The following is a 17,891-nucleotide window of genomic DNA, read 5'->3' on the forward strand; positions in this document are numbered from 1 at the left end:
TGTTTCTGGTGTTAACTCTTGGTACCCAAACACAGTCAGGTAATCCTGTACCCTGAGCGCAAGATCTTTTTGTACTTGCCTACCTTTAAAATCCATGAAAGAATACTGAATTTACTCAGGGCTGCACACAGCTGCTAAATTAAGCATGTGCTGCTTAATGGTCTAAAAATTTACTGTAAGATAGATACCACTGTAACAGATTCATAATCAATGACCATGCCAGATGAGGCCTGATCTCAGTATGATTTTCTATTTTAGTGAATTGTCATTGAGGCTTTAATGGAACAGTGCATCCTGAGCAGGCATGTCAATGAAAAGTCATAATCTAAAAAGTCAAACAGCTTTTCCAGTTATAAGAAATGCCATGGAAAGAAAATTAAATACAAACAAAATGGAAAGCTAAAAAGAATAGCTAAGCAGGATGACTGGGTATAAATTCTGCAAAATCCTTCAATATTTAAAAAAAGTGTAGGAATTAAAAAAACATATAGGCAAATCTCAGCTTTCAGACAAGTATATTTCTGCTAAGATATCCACATTAACAACATTTCAGCAAGGAGAGAAAAGATTATGGTATTGCAGGGTAATATCAGAGATGCTTGAAATTCACAATAGAAAACCAGTCCTTCTGGGACATTCAGGGAACAGATGTTCAGAGAGTCTGCTGCTTGCAGTAGTTACAAATCAAAACCGTGTGACAAATATTATAGACGCTGAAGTCTGCAAGAAGGACAGATTCTCCTTTCTGGATTTTTTTAATGTCAGCTCTAGTAATCTTTGATCCTATAGATTCAGAAAAATCCAATTATCTTATCCAGAGAAAACTCATCAGAGATATGAAAATGGAAAGCAATTTAATTATCAGCATTCCTAATGTAAAAAAAAAAAATCAAGCCAAACCAACCAACTTTTTTAGTCAAAAAAGTTCTTCTCTTCTGAAGGCTTGACGATGTCAGCATTAGGTTTTATTTGCAGCGGTCACTCAAGCCAGTGCATGGCAATCTCATAACATTATTGAAATAATTGCTTCTTCCTTAGTAGAACTTCCAGGGGTTTTTTTCTTGCCTTCTGCAGTTCAGTGGTTACTGATAGCAAAGAATCAGCTTGTTGATCCCTCTTGCCTTTCCTGAAGTTCTGTCCTGGCCAGATATGTATTGCTCAAATTCCAAAAGCACTTGCTTGTAGCTTCTCTGGATCATCTGTGAAATTCAGCTTTCCTTGCTACAGGGAGAGAAAGCACTATAGCTGCCACAGCAGCTATTAGCCAAACCCTGTGTTATCTGTTAAATGAATACTGAGAAAAATCTTCATGGTCAGGAAGAAGCAGGCAGTTGGCAAGGCAGCTGTATTAAACCAGATACCAATCTCAGCAGAATGAGAATTAATTAAGAGTAATTGAAATCTACTTCCGCACTGAAGAGAGTAAACTTTTTATGAATATATATTTTCTTATCTTTATGTTTGAACCTTTAAGATTATGATCACATTTTTAAATGTTACTTTGATATGTTAACTGAAAATTATATCTGATGATAGATGTCATTGTATTAGGATTGTTCTAGATAAAACATCTTACCAAAAAAAAATTAAGTTTAAGAAATAAAGTGCCAGCAATTAGGAAATATCACAGGCAAGAAACCTACACAATGTTATTTTTAGCCTTTTATGGGCACAGAGGCTGCAAGTGAAAGGTAAAATAAGTTCCTTAATTTTCAGCCATACTTGCTAAATAGTGATGGCATTTACCAGATTATCTGCAATGTGGTAGACGTGGCCTTACTCTGTACTAATATTCATAGACACAGATATATGCAGTCTGGTCTGACTTCTAAGGGTATGCTGAATTTTTAGCTATATTTCATAATACAGCTTGCTTCTACTTCCACAGTATTAAAATATCACCAAGAAAAAAAATTATCTTTTCTTTTGCAAGACTTTTACACATGTGTGCAAATGTAATGCAGCCAATGAGGCAAGAATAAGGCCCATGGCTGCTGGGGGGAATTCTGCTCTGTAATTGAATCAGCCCAGGTGGATCTCAGCTCTGAAATCAGACGAAATGCAGACTGTTGTGTTTACCTATGGCCCTGCTGACTGTGTTGGTTTCCTCACAAGTAAAGATCCCTATCAATGTACTACACTAATGATGGGGCTGGTCTGTAACAAAATTCCTCACAGTAAAGAACAGTTATATGCTGAGATAAAAGGGAATACAGAGGGGAAAAAAGCTCAGCTTCTTCCTTTTTTTCCAATACTGCTCAAGATATTAATTGCAGAACATGAAGCACCTAAAAATATCTGAATATTGGTTTCCTCACAGTGCTGACATTATCAGTTGTGCTCATTTCTCTACAGTGTTATCTGTTTGCCCAATTCTGTTGGTCTTTTGCTTCTGCTACTTAACAGCAAAAGATGAGGATGTTAATGCCTCCCAGTAATAGTTGGTAAACAGATGCTTTTCAAAGCAACAGCTGCATTTTCACAAAAATACTTTAATTTTCTTTTACAATTTTACAATGAGATGAAGCAGCTGGAATGCTTTGGAGGCAAAGGAGCTCATGAATAATTCACTTGACACCTTTATACTGAAGTATGGGTGTCTTCATTAAATAAAATTGCCTCCTGTCAAGGGCAGCGAGAAGGTTTTGGGAGGAAGGCAATGTTGTTCCCATTTGAGACCCCAGAGAATGATGGTTGACAGCAAGATGGAATTTATTGTCAGTATAATTTTTTGAAATTTTTGTTTATTATTACCCTTTAAATGGTTTCAATATAAAAATCACTTGAGTTCAGTACTCTGGAAAATAATGCAAAGTCTATAGATTGGCAGGTCTATAGATTACAATGGCCAGTTAAAAAGAAGAGATTATGCCTATTTACACATATGGGCTAAAATTGCAAACTGCAGCATACAAGGTATTTTATCCATTTTTTACTATGAGGTGGTGCTGGACACCCTCCTAAGTGTTCCTGAGGGGTGCCTGAGGTTCCCCCAGAGCTGGCTCAGCAGGGCCAGTGTCCTGGGGTGGTTCTGCACCTTATCTGTGGGTTGCAAGCACCTGCTGGAGCATGATTTTGTTCGGATCTAGCCAGATCCTTGGCATTCTTCCCCCCCACACACCCAAGGCAGAGGATAAGCTGCAGGCACTGAACATCCTTGTGCGGTCTCACTGGCAGCATCATAAGAGATGCCACTTTGGCTGATTGCTGCAGAGCAGGAGTGCCAGTTTGGCTCTGGCTGGCAGGATGTGGATGGAAGCATGGAGTCTTTCTCTGTTGGTGGAGAAGGCTGCAGGGATCTGAAGCAAGGTTAGAGCCTGCAGCTCTCCTCCAAAATACCTGCCGGCTGAGATCCAGTAACATCTCAGCTTTCAAGCAAGGCCCTAAAGCTCACACAGCATGTAAATGTTACTGTTGGCGGGTGTGAGGGAGCAGGCAAATGTCTTAATCAGGTAGTAAACATTGCATTTAAGAAATTGCACTGACAGAAAAGCTGGGACAGGGCTTACAGCAAAGATACTGAATTACCAACAGAAGAGGCACAGACCTTCAGTCAGGATGTCTCAAGAGGGAGATATATGGAGGAAGCCACATCCCCAGTTTTGGGGAGCTGCTCTAGAAATAATAGTGAACTACCTCCTTCCAACCAGGGAACCTGCAAACAAGACTGGAGTAAAACAGAGGGAGAATTTGCAGGCTAGTTCTTCAGAGGGATTCCATGTGTGCACAACTACTACTACAGAATTAGGAATGTTTGTTCAATTTAGTGTATTACTCACTAGAAAGTTGAATATACTAATGCAGGAAAAGGCACTGTTATGCCACACATCACTTGAGAATAATCTTGTGTCAGTAGAGTCCCCTGGGTAGAGAAAAAAATAAAATCCATGTTAAGAAATACTTTCTGATTTCCAGTCACCCCTATGTAGAGAGCTTGACCACTAAAAGTACTGAGGATGTGTCCATACTGCAATCAGTGTGTGACTGCAGCCTGCAGAGACACTCCAGAGTGAACTTATGGGCAGCTGGTTTGGAGAGAGATGCTGCAGCACCTTGGGGTGGCCAGCACACTGAATGTTTACCTGAATTTTTAAAAGGGCTTTGAAGCCTTTATTGACCTATGTGTATTATCTCCTATCATCTCTTTAGCTAGTCTCAAGCTACCTTCAGTACCTCTACTTAGGTTACACTTCTGTCTTTGCTTTAGGGAAGAGATGCCATGAGATCTGTGACCTGACCATGATCCCACAGCTGGTGAAGGAAAAGTGAATACTCTCACTATAGCATCACTAAAAATCTCCCACTAATGTTTTTTTCACATTTCTACCCTCAACTGTGTGTATTTGTGAATATTGCAAATAGCTATATCCTTCTAGACAAAACTACTGTATTAAAAAGGTAAATTTACTGTCTACCCCAGCCAGATACAAGAAGCAAAGCTGATCCCACTGGGAAGCTTTTGACCAGCTTAATGAGAGCTCTTCTCCTTGCAGGTACTTTTTGATGACAGTGCATCACTGCTATTTTGAGTCAGCCTGAGTTTGGTGCACTGTGAAGGATTTTGCTCACAGTGATTCAGCTGCAGTGCTGTTAGCAGCATTAGCACGGACTGTGCTGCCAGCAGAAACCTCAGGAGCAAGGATAACTGGCATGATACTGAGAGCAATACAAAGCTGTTGACAAATACAGCTCTTAGTACCACTGACTGTGCTAAGCAAAGATGGAAAGCCTCCTGCAGCTTGCTTGGTACAAGCACAAGTGCAGTCATTCCTTGGGCTTTCAGATTGGCTGGCTGAACCAAGGAACACTATGGGAGGCTGCTGAGTGATGCTGTCTGGCTATGATCCCGTGCTAAAAATACAGTGGAAGATAACTGCTAGTCTTTTCAGAGTTTTCCTCCTCAGTTTTCTGTGGCTTTTATGCTGTGCATAAACAGTGCTGAATGGGAAACAGAGCACCTCATTTTTTCACTGAACCTCCAAGCTTTTTTACTCTGGTACCTTTTTTGCTCCTAGCTGCATTTTTGTGAAGATGTTTCATAGCCCTAGCATGCTAGCAATTACAATTTATTAAATTCTAGTGAGAACTTTACACATTCTTTTACCTCTCATTGAGGACAACTGACAATTTATGGGACAAAAACATAACACCTGTTAAATTTTAGAATCAGCGAACTTCTAGCTTTTCATTCTTCATGCAGACTTTCTAATTCAGTATTTTGAAAGCTGCATTTCAAGGCAAAAATCAAATAGTATCTCCTTTTTCATATGGTGGAAAAGAGAAACTTTTCAGTAAACTATCTCCTGAGTGACTAATGGCCATACTTCTGGAATGGATGTAAGTGAGCATCATCTCTATTCTGAACACTCTTATCACCATTTCCAAGGGGTTTGTAAAGGATGACAAAAAGCTGTGGCACAGAAATTACTGTGATGGCAGATTAGAATTCCAAGGCTTGTGTGGTTTTTCATTTCAGAAACAGTTGCAGTGATTTAAGATGCTGCCAATCCTTACTTTCCTCACTGCCCAGACCCGGTTACATTTTCCAAAGCTCTTACAAGTAACATTTATGTGATTCTAAGCCAATACCACATGAAATCTAGCAGCTCAGGATCAACTGCCTCTCACAGTAATTTGGTTTCTGTTACTAAACTACTAGATTTCACAGTAAAGTGACTGAAGGACTATTTGGCTCTACTGATTCCAAAAGGGAGGACATTGAAAATGTGGTTGTGTTCACCTCTGGTAGGAGAACAACACGAGTTGGTCAATAACAATTTATAGTGTTGCAGCTAGTTCTTCACTGAATGTGTTTCCAAGACCTAAGCTACAATTTTGCAAAACCAAAGGGAATAAATGCAGAGTTAAACTCTGCAGCTGACCACCAAGTTAGTTACTGCACAAACATTTTTTAAGTGCTGTGTAATTTTAGTGACTACTAATTGCTTGCAAGCCACTTAAATAAATCTAATCAAATAACCCAAACCTTTCTAAGAATAATAAAAGAAAAACTACTCCCTTTGGCTCCACAGTCCTCACTACTTGGCTAATGCATTTGTTGAGACAGAACTCCACTAGACTGATTCAAGCCAGGATAACAAATCCCATATTCCACATGACAAAGCATTTTCCATCAGGTTATCTTTCAGAGGTAAATCTCTTATATTGGAAATTCCTGTCTTGTGACTAAAATTTATTGCAATTTGAACTGAATGCTCTTTATTTTCAGAGACAATGAATGTCAGTTTGAAATGGTCAATAACCTGTAATAACTGAAAAAGTGTCAAACCCTAGTGTGCCTAATCTTAGGAAAAAATAATGAAGTATACATTTTAAAAGGTCTTTACAAAAATTTCTTGAGGTGCACTAAAAATGGAGAACTTGGGAAAATATATGAAAAGTTCCATTTTACTCTGCAGCTGATCTGACACAGCACATCTGCATGCCTGAATATATGGAGCAAGAAGAAACAGCTTGAAATATATATTTGCAAGGTTTACATTAGTCATCATTAAAATGGACCTGATTCTTCTCCCACATGCAGCACCTTTTCATACCCTGAGTGACCTGCTGAAAGAACTGAGTTTGAATGCTTTGTTTGGGGGAAGGGGGAGTTTCAGTTTTGACAATAACAAGTATAATTTCTTCATATAAGTTTTGTATTTTCATATAAGCTGTGAGACATTCACTCACCTTTTTCTTTGGGATATTAGGAGGAATACTGGTTAGAAAGCAGGAGCAGTAGCCTCGGGTCAAAGGCAGGTATCCAGGCATGTAAAAAGATGTTCAGTTGACTTCACTGCAGAGTGATAATTAGTTACACTCAAATGATGTCCCTTGAGGTAATGCACTTGAGAGCAAATCTGGCACGCAGCTCAAAGTTTTCTGGGACCATAGCCTTGGATCCCCAGCCAAGTATGCTCAGATGTATTGCAAGTTCCTTTACAGCAAAAGGTGGAAAAGCTTTTTTTGTCATTACAGTATATAAAGCTAGGTAACAGAAATACTGGAATTGGTCTGAGTGGAAATCCACAACAGCACTGGAAGAAACAACAGAGCAAAGCAGCAAAGCTGCAGCACAGTGGAAGAGCCATTCCCCTCCCTGTGATCTCAGTACTGAGACAGACCATGGTCACAAAGATATGTGAAATGACGAAGCAAACAGAACAGGCAGCATTACTGAATATTTATGGAGGATAAAATAAGGTTCTTCAGCAAAAATGTTGTCCCATAATAACAGATGATGCCTAGAGAGTTAAAAAAACCTGTCAAAACCCATTTGTTGTCACCCATAAAGAAGAACCCAAGAGATGCAGTGAGAACCTGAAAGCTATTTGCTGCTGCCTTCCATGGCATACATGGCAAAACTGGTCAGGCACTTGTCTTAGTGCTTGTAAGTATATGAGCATGAGAATGTGAGTGGGTAAAATCAACTTAGGGAATTGTAAATTAAAATCATGTTCTGCCCACCTATGGTCTTGTACTGTCTTTTGTTGCACTAACAACCTATGAGGACTATGTATCTCCAGTTATGTAATACTTTGCTGGGGACATGCTCTTGTCTTGAGCTGGATGGATCAGAAATTCTGATTCTGTTGTCACAACACTTCCTTGAGAAATTTCTGGTTTGGGGAATTGTGGGCACATAGAGTTCTCCAATATATATAGAGCAAGTCAAACTTAGTTAATCGTTTTGAAAGTGAAATTGAACAAGTTTGGATAGAAATATATGGCATGATTGCTTACACAGAGAAAGAGTTGGCTCTGGTAAACTCTTACAAATCAATATCCTGAATTGGTGTGGTCAGTGCAGATGCTATAATACAGCTGTGTAGATGAAAATGGCCCTGAGAGATGTGTTTATTCCACATTCCTTTGCTTGTTCTTTTCATATCTGCTTTGTTTTGGGGAGAAAATGACAATTTTGGTGGAAAGCAATGTGCACATGCACACAAATGCAGATATTTCCATCTGCCATCAAAATGTCTAGATGTATAGCCAATAGCCCACGTTTACAGAATTCCACAGCACTTGCTGGTGTAAAGCTTAGGTAGACATGGCTTCATCCAGCTGATGGCACAGATATATGGTACTTCTAACCCTCACTTTCCCATGAGAAAATCATTTTGCAGAATGCTGTAAGCCCTCTGCTTTTTTCAGCATTACTCTATGCAATAAGCCAAATGTTATGGATTAATTTTCATGGAGTGTCTTATTTTGCTTTCCTCTTTGTTTGGCAGCAACACCCGAGCCAAAAAAAAGGTTTTGTTTTTTAGGGGTTTTTTGTGGGTTTTTTTTTTGTTTGTTTTTTGGGTTGGTTTTTTTTTGGGGGGGGGTTGTTTGTTTGTTTGTTTGTTTTGTTTTTTGGGGTTTTTTTTGTTTTTTGAGGGGGGTTTTTTGTTTTTTTGGGGGGTTTTTTTTGTTTGTTTTGTTTTTGTTTGTTTGTTTGTTTTGGGGGTTTTGGTTTTTTTGTTGTTGTTGTTGGGTTTTTTGGTTTTGTTTTTTTTTTTCGTTTTTTGTCCTCTTTTAACACAAGTTCTCTCTGCTAGAAAGAATTTCTGAAGTGATCCAACATGATCCTGTTAGCAGAAAGGGTCAAAGACCCATTGGTAGTCTGTGTCTTATGCTGAAAGATCCCTTAGTAGGCATTATCAAGGTCCTGCTGCAGTCTAAACAAAAATAAATGAGAATCCTGAATAAAACTTTGACCTCCTGTATGGATCTAACTCCCAAACCAGCTCTGTGGCAAGATTTCAGTGGCAGCACCTGATTTCTCACTTTTCTCTGAGACAGTAGCTACTTTGGCACTTCTTCAGGCTTCCTGTAAGCTGCTGTTATCCCAGGAAAACAAGGGGCAAGATGATGTCTGAAAAAAACCCAGACATCATGGCATATTATTACACGCTGTCCTGCCCCACTCAGAACAGATCTTTACACAGACCTGATTTTTCATTGTCATGTGAACAACACATAGATACCATTATCAGTTACTTAGAAAAAATGCTACTTAAATACAATGTATTTCAATAATTCTATTATATTAAAATAGGTTTATTGTTTTCATGGGACACTTTTGAGTCTTAAGAATGAATTACAAGTGTTACCTGACTCTTGTAACATGGAGTTTAGTATTCTTTTATCCCTTCTCAGGAGGTGGGTTCTGTGCTTTCAATTTTGGCATTACTTTTTTTTCCCTTGCTACTAAATGCCCATGTTGCTACTTTTTTGTATTGTGTTACAAAAGCTTTGTTAAATAAATGTGCCTGGGATTTGTGCTGAAAAGGGAGTGGAATTTATTATCCTTAATTCTTGTAGCAGTTCAGTCCCAATGAAACTGGGATTCTTCTGTGTCCACACTCTCTGACCACCATCTCCTACATACTTAAGCCTTAAGAGACACAAATTCCTCACTACAGGAGAGGCTGTGGGTAGCTGTACCAGTCCAAGGAAAAGTCTGAGGGAAGAACCAGCTTTCACTTCCCTGGGGCCCTCCTTTTCCCTGTGGTTGATTGTGAGAATGTGCTACATTACCCCTTAACAACCTGTGGTAAATTCTTCCCTTCCCTTTCTCTGTGTATGGAGACTGGGGAGTGTTTCCACATTTCAGCCCACTTCAATTTTTGTGTTCCACATGTTACCAGACTATTTCTCTTCTGAACTCTTCTGTGGGATCTGAAAGCATGCTAGGCCTTAATAAAACACATACAAGATCAACAGTATACTGCCCCTGGATATTTCCACTGCTGAGCCAAGTAAGTGGAGAGAAGAGACTGATGAATGACTCCATGGCCACACATGGGAAAGAGGGAAAAGTGTTTCCAAATGTTCTGTTAAAACCTGTAACATATTTTTTAAAACTCTCACATTTCAAGTCAAAATCCCCTGAGACATAATTTCTGACCTTCACTATCTTAAACTGTGTGTTTCCATATGTGCCACTGCCAAAATGCTGAGTAGGCATTGGAGATTTACCTTTAGTACATCATTTTAGCTAACAAGATGCTTACTGTGAATCTAGAAACTTTGTTCTGAAATTGGTACAATTTCACTGCACATACTAAACAGAGCACATAATGCTACCTAAGCAAATGCCACTGAGGCTTTACAGATGATTGGACACCAACATGTTTAAGAAATATAAGCAAAGAGGATTTGAAAGTCTACAAAAAAATCTATATTCCTTTCAACAAAAAATATCAAAGAAACAAGGTACTTTATGTCTAACACTAGCAAATAGTACCATGAATAAAAGTGGATCTGTAGAGTAAAACAATTGTTTTTGAGGACCTTGACTCCGTGCTAAATATATTTTATGGGGGTGTTAACAATTTTAGATTTTCTTTTGTCTGGTTCTGCACATCTAACCCCCTCACTGGCAGATGGAACATATTTGTGATTTAGTTTCTCTCAGGAAGGATTCAGTGACCAGTGCTCTGTGACCAGTCTGCAGTGTAAACCAAAGTGCACTAAGTGGGGACAATCACAAGATTTGCTTCAAAGTTCACTCCTGGTCCAAACTAAAATGTTAATGTTAACCCCACAAGACTTGCAGTCAGGGTTCTGAAACAACTCCTTTGAGAGGCAACCAAATTAAAACAAAACAAAACAAAACAATAAAAACCCTGTTTTATCTGAAAAGTTATCTATCCCTTTTTCTTGCTTGTTTCATCCAGACAGAGCTCTTCCCTAAGTATTCACAAAGCCACACTGTGTCTCTCTCAAATTCAAATTTCAATTCTCTTTCTATATTTTCTTTGCTGCCAGGGAGGTTGCAGCCATGAGAACTGCTTATTTTGCTCACCAATAATTGCCACCTTGCACTGCCCTGTCTTCCTGCATCCAGCTGTCTTGTTCTCAGAATCCAAGAGAAGGACTGATCTTCAGGTCAATGACTGGCATCTCCCTCAGTGTCTGCAGAGTGCTGACAGAATGAGGTGCTGCCCTGTGCCTGTGGCATGGAGATGTTGCAGTAACACACCACTAATAACAGAGCCATTCTGACATCCAACCTGCTGCATCTGTGTCACTCCTCCATCAAGAAATGAGGCTATTCACGCCCTCCTTACCCTCCCACGTGCATGGTTTTTAAAGTAAGACAGAGCCAAAAATGACTTTTCACATACAAATATGTTATCATGTAATCTATACTTGTCTCCCTAAGCTTCAGCAAGAAAACAGGTCCTTCCTAAGAAAGAGGGCAGAGATGTTATCTTAACAGTTATCACTGATCTACTCTTCCCCCACTGCACCTCACAGCAGAGAATCATGGAAAAACAAAACAATAAAGCCAAATGTTAGCATTCTGGGCATGGGGCTAGAAACCTGAGCTAGTACTAGCAGTCAGCAGTTCTGATTTCCTAAATTACTTTGGCCAAGTTGCTTAGGCCCTGTTTACATTACATTTCCAGCTGTATAGAGTAATAGTTCAAATATGAAAGAGTAGATTTTTCTAAAGCCCCTAGTGCTAGGGATTTCCTCAGTTGATGGATGCTTAGTCTCAGATACCTTTTAAAGAGACTCTCTGCAGTATCTCAAATCACAAGATGCTTTTAAAATTCAGGTTTTATTTAATTTGATCCAGTTGTGCTGCCTTTCAGCAAAGCAGCAATTTTGTTAAACCCTTTTCCTTAAAAAAAAACTCTTTGAAGAATATTTTAAATGTATGTCAAATAAGGTCTCAATGGTGTCCCATGACAATGTGAGTTCTTGTACTTGTATTTAAGTTCAGTTGTCTCACACCAAAGTCCTAATTATATATCCTGCTTATACCAGTAAGTAAGTAGGCATTTTAAGTAACTAAGTAGGAATTTTAAAGCTTTCCTCCCATGTCAGCAAATGAAAGTGTGTGAATGGAGTTTTCACCTTCTTTCTCAGGTTCTACATCTGCAGAAGACAGACAAGTGGCAATACAATACTCCTAGCTGGGTGGTTCACAGAACACTCCAGCCTTGGCACTGAACCAGCAGTAGAGTGCTACAATTATCGACTTGCATGGCCCATGGTGCAGTCTCACAAATGTTGCAAACTAATCTGAAACCAGAACCTGAATGGGCCAACTCTGCTCTTGCCCATGGCCGTGTCCTCCCCTTGGTGCTAAGCTTAAAACCAGGAAGACATGCAATGAGTATGCTCAGCCTGATCACCTGGTTGAAAACCAACTCTGCAAAAAACCCAAAAGTCAGCTACCACCCCGGGGATCTGATTCAGCTCCCCACTGACCTTGTGAATGTTAGCACTGGGCAGAGCAGAAAAGTGGTGAGCAAGAGGGAAGACCAGCTAATATTATTATGGTCTTAGACTGGCTTAAACTGTTCATAAAAATATCCTCTGAAATGTTTAGCAAAATGGCTTTAGCAGCATTGAACTGATGACAGGAAATATAAGAATATGTTAAGTACTGTCATGATAGGGCTGTGCCACTATCCCTATTTCTCTCATTTCTGAACGTGTGGCCATACCACTTCACCCAAGTCACCACTGAGGAACTAGCAGAAACAAAAGAAAAGTTTATTTACTTGGGTACCCACCAATTTTCGAACTGACTGCAGAAATGCAAATGGGCACCATCCTGGTTTCAGCAGATCTGTCTGCCTGTTCCTTCTTCTCTGACATGGTGTCCACACTGTGAATGCATAGTTCCTCTGGCCCCAGACTCTGCCTCCCAAAGTAAAAAGCTGCACAGATGTCTGATGTGACACCTGTCCATTAATGCACACTCTGTGCAGGACTGTGGTGCTTGGTATTTCAAACCCTTGGAAAGAAGACAATATACAAATCAAGATCTGTAGAGCTTGTAAAGACTGCATGTGAGGGTGTTCTGCCATAATGACTGAGTAAATCAAACAGCATAAACAAAAACCTTCATTACCACAAAAACAGGATCAGTGAGCTGAAACAGCTTGGCATGATTCCTGTCTCAGTGGATTCACCTCTGAGAGATCCCAAACCTTGAAGACAATGCCGTTATTAATTGCTTCAAATCTCAAAAGAGTAAGAGTTAAGAACACAGAGAGAAACCATATGGTGACCTCAGAGAAGTCTCTGAAAAAGAAGGCCAGGCAGCTCAGGTGGGGAGAGACATTCCCAAGGATTAGAAGGCAGGAGTGGAGATCACTTTCCTTCACTGAATACTTGCAGAGGCTTTTAAGCCCTAGAGTGGAAGTTGAAGAGGAAATGGATTATAATAAACAACTCCCTTTCACCTTCTTTGGCATGAAAGGCTGGGACTTTCCTGTGCTTCGGCACATCATTGAGAGCAGCAGTTTACCTCGACTCCTTTCCACATAACTGAAAACAGCAGTGTCTGGATTACAGTCTCCTCTGATTTCTGTGACCCAGACACAAACTTGGAACTACCCAATTCATGCTCCCCAAGTTCCTCCAAGATCACAAAGAGGGGGGCCAAGGCAACAAGCAACAAGGATCTCCATTAAGCCATGTGCTGGAAGCTTCAGAGGTCAGAATTCTCTTTCATTTTATTGAAAATCTCCCTGCTGGCATTAATGTAAGCATTTGTACTTCTAGGAAAATAGGTTGTTTGTCGTAAAAATTTGCATATCTGCTACATCTATCAAAAAGCCAAAGTATTTTCTGCTGAGCAAAATATTCTCTGCCACTTCTTTTAATATCCCTACAGGTCTGCAACTCAGCGTATGGGCAATAACGTGTCCAGGCCAGAGGCTGCAGAGCTACAGCAGACTATACAATGAAAACACATATTGGAAATATAAAGCATGACAAACAGTGCATATTGCAGCACTGTTTCATAAAATGACATGTTAAAAACTACTATTTCCCTGCTCTTCTGTAATTCAACCAGTTTCAGTACTCTGTGCAAAATTAATAAAAGTGTACCAAGCCAGTTATATAAACATTGATATCTATTTCTCAAATAATCTACCTTCTATTCTACATGGGATTATTTTTTAAAAAGCATATAAAATGCTAAACAAATGTCACAGAGCAGAGAAATAGTCCAGCAAGACCAGTTGCTGAGGGAATATTGCCATATCCATGCAAGCAATTAAAAAAGCATCTAGCAGAGCTGGATTAGTCTTAGCTCAGTGCAGTGCTGCTTTGGGAGGTGAAGGAGGGACTTGTTATATGAGAACAAGCTTGGTTTGTACCTCACAGAATAAACATATTCCACTTCAAAGGTAAAACACTCAATATTCCTGAATACTGAAAGAGTCCACAAGACTGCTATAGGATTTCCTCTCATTTGCAGCTTGAAATTCAATACAATCTACAGCAGTCAGCTGAAAGTGTGACAAACAGTGCTGGTTACCCAAACCCTGCAGCTCATGAGTTCCCACTGCAGTGTCCCAGTGGTGGGAGCAATGCCACCTAGAAGGTGCAAGAGGAGTATTTGTCTACAACACTGGATATAATCCCAGTGAGTCAAGCTTTCCCCTAAGTACTGACATTGCCATAAATGCTCTTTATTCAATGCAAAGCAAGAGCTGCCAATTGCACATGGCTGTGCAGCACACAGATGTTGCACATCAGGATAAAACACAGCCTCAGCTATTTAGGAGTGAGCTATCGGAGACGTGCTGTCATTAGACAAATCCCAACCTGCATGTCACAGAGAGCATGTCCAAGACACGGCTACAGCTCAAGATCTTTTGTGACAGCAGGATATTGGTGAGGTGTGATTGATACTGGGGAGATGATAATTGTTGGGTAAATAAAAAGAAATATTGGATGAGCAGTGGGGAAAATAAACATGGTCACATTTCAAGAAATTCTGAGTGAATTAAAATGAAGTGTGTTTTTCTTATAAACATGTTTTAAGAAAATTATGCATTATTCCAACAGGCTACTGGGACTATGTAATGACAGCAAATATGTTAGAGTATAATAATTGCTGAGGCTGCTATTTTACTTTTCCAATGGGCAATTTTGAGTTTTGTGCAAAATTGTTTTGCCCTACACAATTTTCTGACTGAGATGGTCATTCACAGTAATACCTACACCTACTTGCTGAGTTATGCTAAGAACATCCATCACTTCTGCATAATGTATAAGAAGTAACAGCAAGCCAGCTAATTCTTTGCAGAATAATATATCAGCATACATGTCTTCAAGCTAAAATTAACAAGTGCATATAATTCTTAATAAATATGTCTGCAATTTGAAGCACGATGCAGCACATACAATTGAGGATGCAGGAGATGGTGGTTTTTTACTGAAATGAAGATGCAGTATTTGATGCTTAGGTTTGAAAGAAGTATAGCTTAATAAAAATAAAGCTTATGATTCAAGTCACTCTTTCACTTCAGAACTAATTTATGGTGCATTTTACACATACCGCAAATGATGAACAACAGCCATGCATAATTGCTTTCCTTACAAAGTGTGGGAATCAAAGGATATGTTTTAGATGTGTGGCCACAGATATGACCATGCCAATGAATTGCAAATAACCAACATAAGAGTCGATGATGTGCTGTCTTTGATAGATGTAGTGTTATAAATTGTCTCTTCCATGATAAATCTCAATAGGAAAAGAGCACTTAATAACAGGGTTTTTGGTGCACAGATTTAAATGAAGAGAAAATGTGGTTTTGTGCAAGTGTAATTGTTAACAAGGAGAAGAGAACTGTGCTGGTCACTTACCAACCATTTTGACATCTAGATGTAACTGGGTTTGTTCACCAAAGCTAGTACTAGTTCTGGAACCTATTACAATCCAACTTGATTTCCAGATCCTAAACAGAGTTAGCAAAAAATTGTGGAGGGCTGGGGAGTAATTCTTCACTTTTAGTTCAGCCAAGCCCTATATGACATCACTGAAGAACAATTTTGTCCATTATTTTTCAAAACCAATTCACATTTTCCCTATCATATTCCAGGTAAGCTGTGGCCACAAATACTGCTGTTTACAGCAAAATCACAAAGAGCATCACAGCCAAACGTTTATACGTGCTTCATCTTTTGAGGGGTCACGCAATCACACTTCTGGGAGAGCTAACAGAGGTCGCTTAAAGCCAGGAAGCCTGACAGAGATTTCCTTTATCTGTTATCTGAAGTTTAAGTGATCAACGCTCTGTAACAACACACAGGCTCTGAAAGGTTCACTCTTCACCCTGAAAACATTTTAGGAAGGTCTCAGCACTTTGTAGGAGTAGACACATTCCTGGCAGCAAACACCAAAGCATTGAGTAAGCAGTGCCAAAGGGAAGCTGGTGCCACATCTGGCAGGACAAGGCCCTGTGTCTGTGTTAACTCGTGCACTCCTATGGAGCTGACTGCTGTACAGCTTCTGTGCAATTCAACAGGATTCTCATTAAATAAGTAAGCCATGCACAGGTGTAGTTCTAATTTGTGTAGGTTGAAGCAAAGATGAGTATGTACTTATTCAACTTCACCAAAAGATTTCTGTTTTTTAACACTCTGATCAGAAAAGCAATGGTTTATTAGGGAAAGCTTCCAGTTGGAGGAGCTGGCTGCCTTCCTCAGTCTGATTCCCATGCTGCAACCTTTGGCTGCTGTTGAGAGCCTCGGAGTCTCCTGCCTTTGCTAGACATAAACGTTTTCCAGAACTGGATTCCTTGGTTGCAAAACTGGTGTCCAGACCCTAGAAGGCTCAGTGCATGAAGAGTGTCCTCACAGAGGAGAAATTAAAATGAAATGCCAGCTATTATTTGGCTGTTTCCCTCTCTCTCCTGTCACCATCTATAGCTGAGCACAGTGAGCTCCACTTCAGAGTTGATTTCTTTCCCTTCTGGGACTCCAGTCATGAGCCGTAGTGATACAGGATTCATCTCTGTGAGTTTAACACTGAAGCAAGGGTTCATCTTAAGACTGTAATTTAGAACATGGCAAGAAAACACATGCTATTTGGAGACAAAAAGTTCCTTTGAATCTTTAAGGGCATTTGGGAGAATCTAACCTGATTCTTAACTGCCTCTGTTTCCAGTGTTGTTTTGGAAAGTGTTATTAGCTGCCAGAAAGATCTACCCTGGTTAAGGCAAGTAATGTGCATTTAAGCTGAATTGAAAGCAGTTAAATTAATTCATAGAATCATAGAATGGTTTGAGTTGGAAGGGACCTTAAAGATAATGTCGTTACAATGCCCCTGACCATGGCAGGGACACCTTTCACTAAACCAGGTTGTTCAGAGCTCCATCCAGCTGGCTTTAAACAATCTTTTGTCCACTGACAGCTGAAAGAAGAGATCAGCAAGGCAGGGCAGGCATGGTGGTAAGGCTCTCTGTGTGATTTGGATGGTGGTAGGGCCATATGTTTGATTTGTAACATGGCTCCTTAAACAAAGCCATGCCACTTGACAGGGTATGAGACATCACCATTGATCCCATTAGAGAGATCCAGAATTTAAAACTCTGGTATCCCTGAACTGATCCTGTGCGTCCGACAGCTCAGTAATGCAGTTCAGTGCCTTCCATGCCAAAACTGCAACTAAAGAATAGTTCAAACACACATTTCTTCTAGAAAACCAAGCAATATTCAGCACCACTGCTGAAGAAACAGTAACTATTCAGCTGTGGCCACTGTAACCATTTTGACTTACAAATTTACTTACCAGGTCTAGTGGAGGGCAGCCCTGCCCAACAAGGTAGTTGGAATAAGCTGATCTTTAAGGTCCCTTCCAACCCAAACCAGTCTACGATTCAATAATTCTGTCATTTCTAGCTGCGAATGGGGATCAATATCCACGTTTTTAGCGTGATTTAGGATCATTAGGTAAGACTTAATAGAGATGTCCTCGGTGGCGCTGCTTTACCTACAGCCCCACCTCGCGGCCACAGCGCAGCACGCCCGCCTCCGCCTTCCCCGGGCCCGCCTCCGCCTTTCCCCGGGCCCGCCTCCGCCTCATCCCGGGCCCGCCTCCACCTCATCCCGGGCCCGCCTCCACCTCATCCCGG

At 40.1% G+C, this 17,891-nt stretch overlaps 1 long non-coding RNA gene across 4 annotated transcripts; it reads right to left on the bottom strand.

Moving 5' to 3' along the window:
- Positions 1-505: 505 nt before the first annotated feature.
- Positions 506-17,815, bottom strand: LOC135293434 (uncharacterized). 4 transcript variants are annotated; one of them, XR_010355560.1, is made up of 3 exons: positions 16,898-17,815; positions 8,767-16,809; positions 506-7,247 (listed from the first exon to the last, which is right to left on the bottom strand). It is a non-coding gene; the product is annotated as an uncharacterized LOC135293434 (long non-coding RNA). The 4 variants fall into 4 exon arrangements; XR_010355558.1 differs by having other exon boundaries at positions 8,767-10,948; positions 12,528-17,815; XR_010355557.1 differs by having other exon boundaries at positions 8,767-8,866; positions 10,802-17,815.
- Positions 17,816-17,891: the final 76 nt, after the last annotated feature.

Source organism: Passer domesticus, chromosome 2, assembly GCF_036417665.1.
Source record: "Passer domesticus isolate bPasDom1 chromosome 2, bPasDom1.hap1, whole genome shotgun sequence".
NCBI classification, from domain to species: domain Eukaryota; kingdom Metazoa; phylum Chordata; class Aves; order Passeriformes; family Passeridae; genus Passer; species Passer domesticus.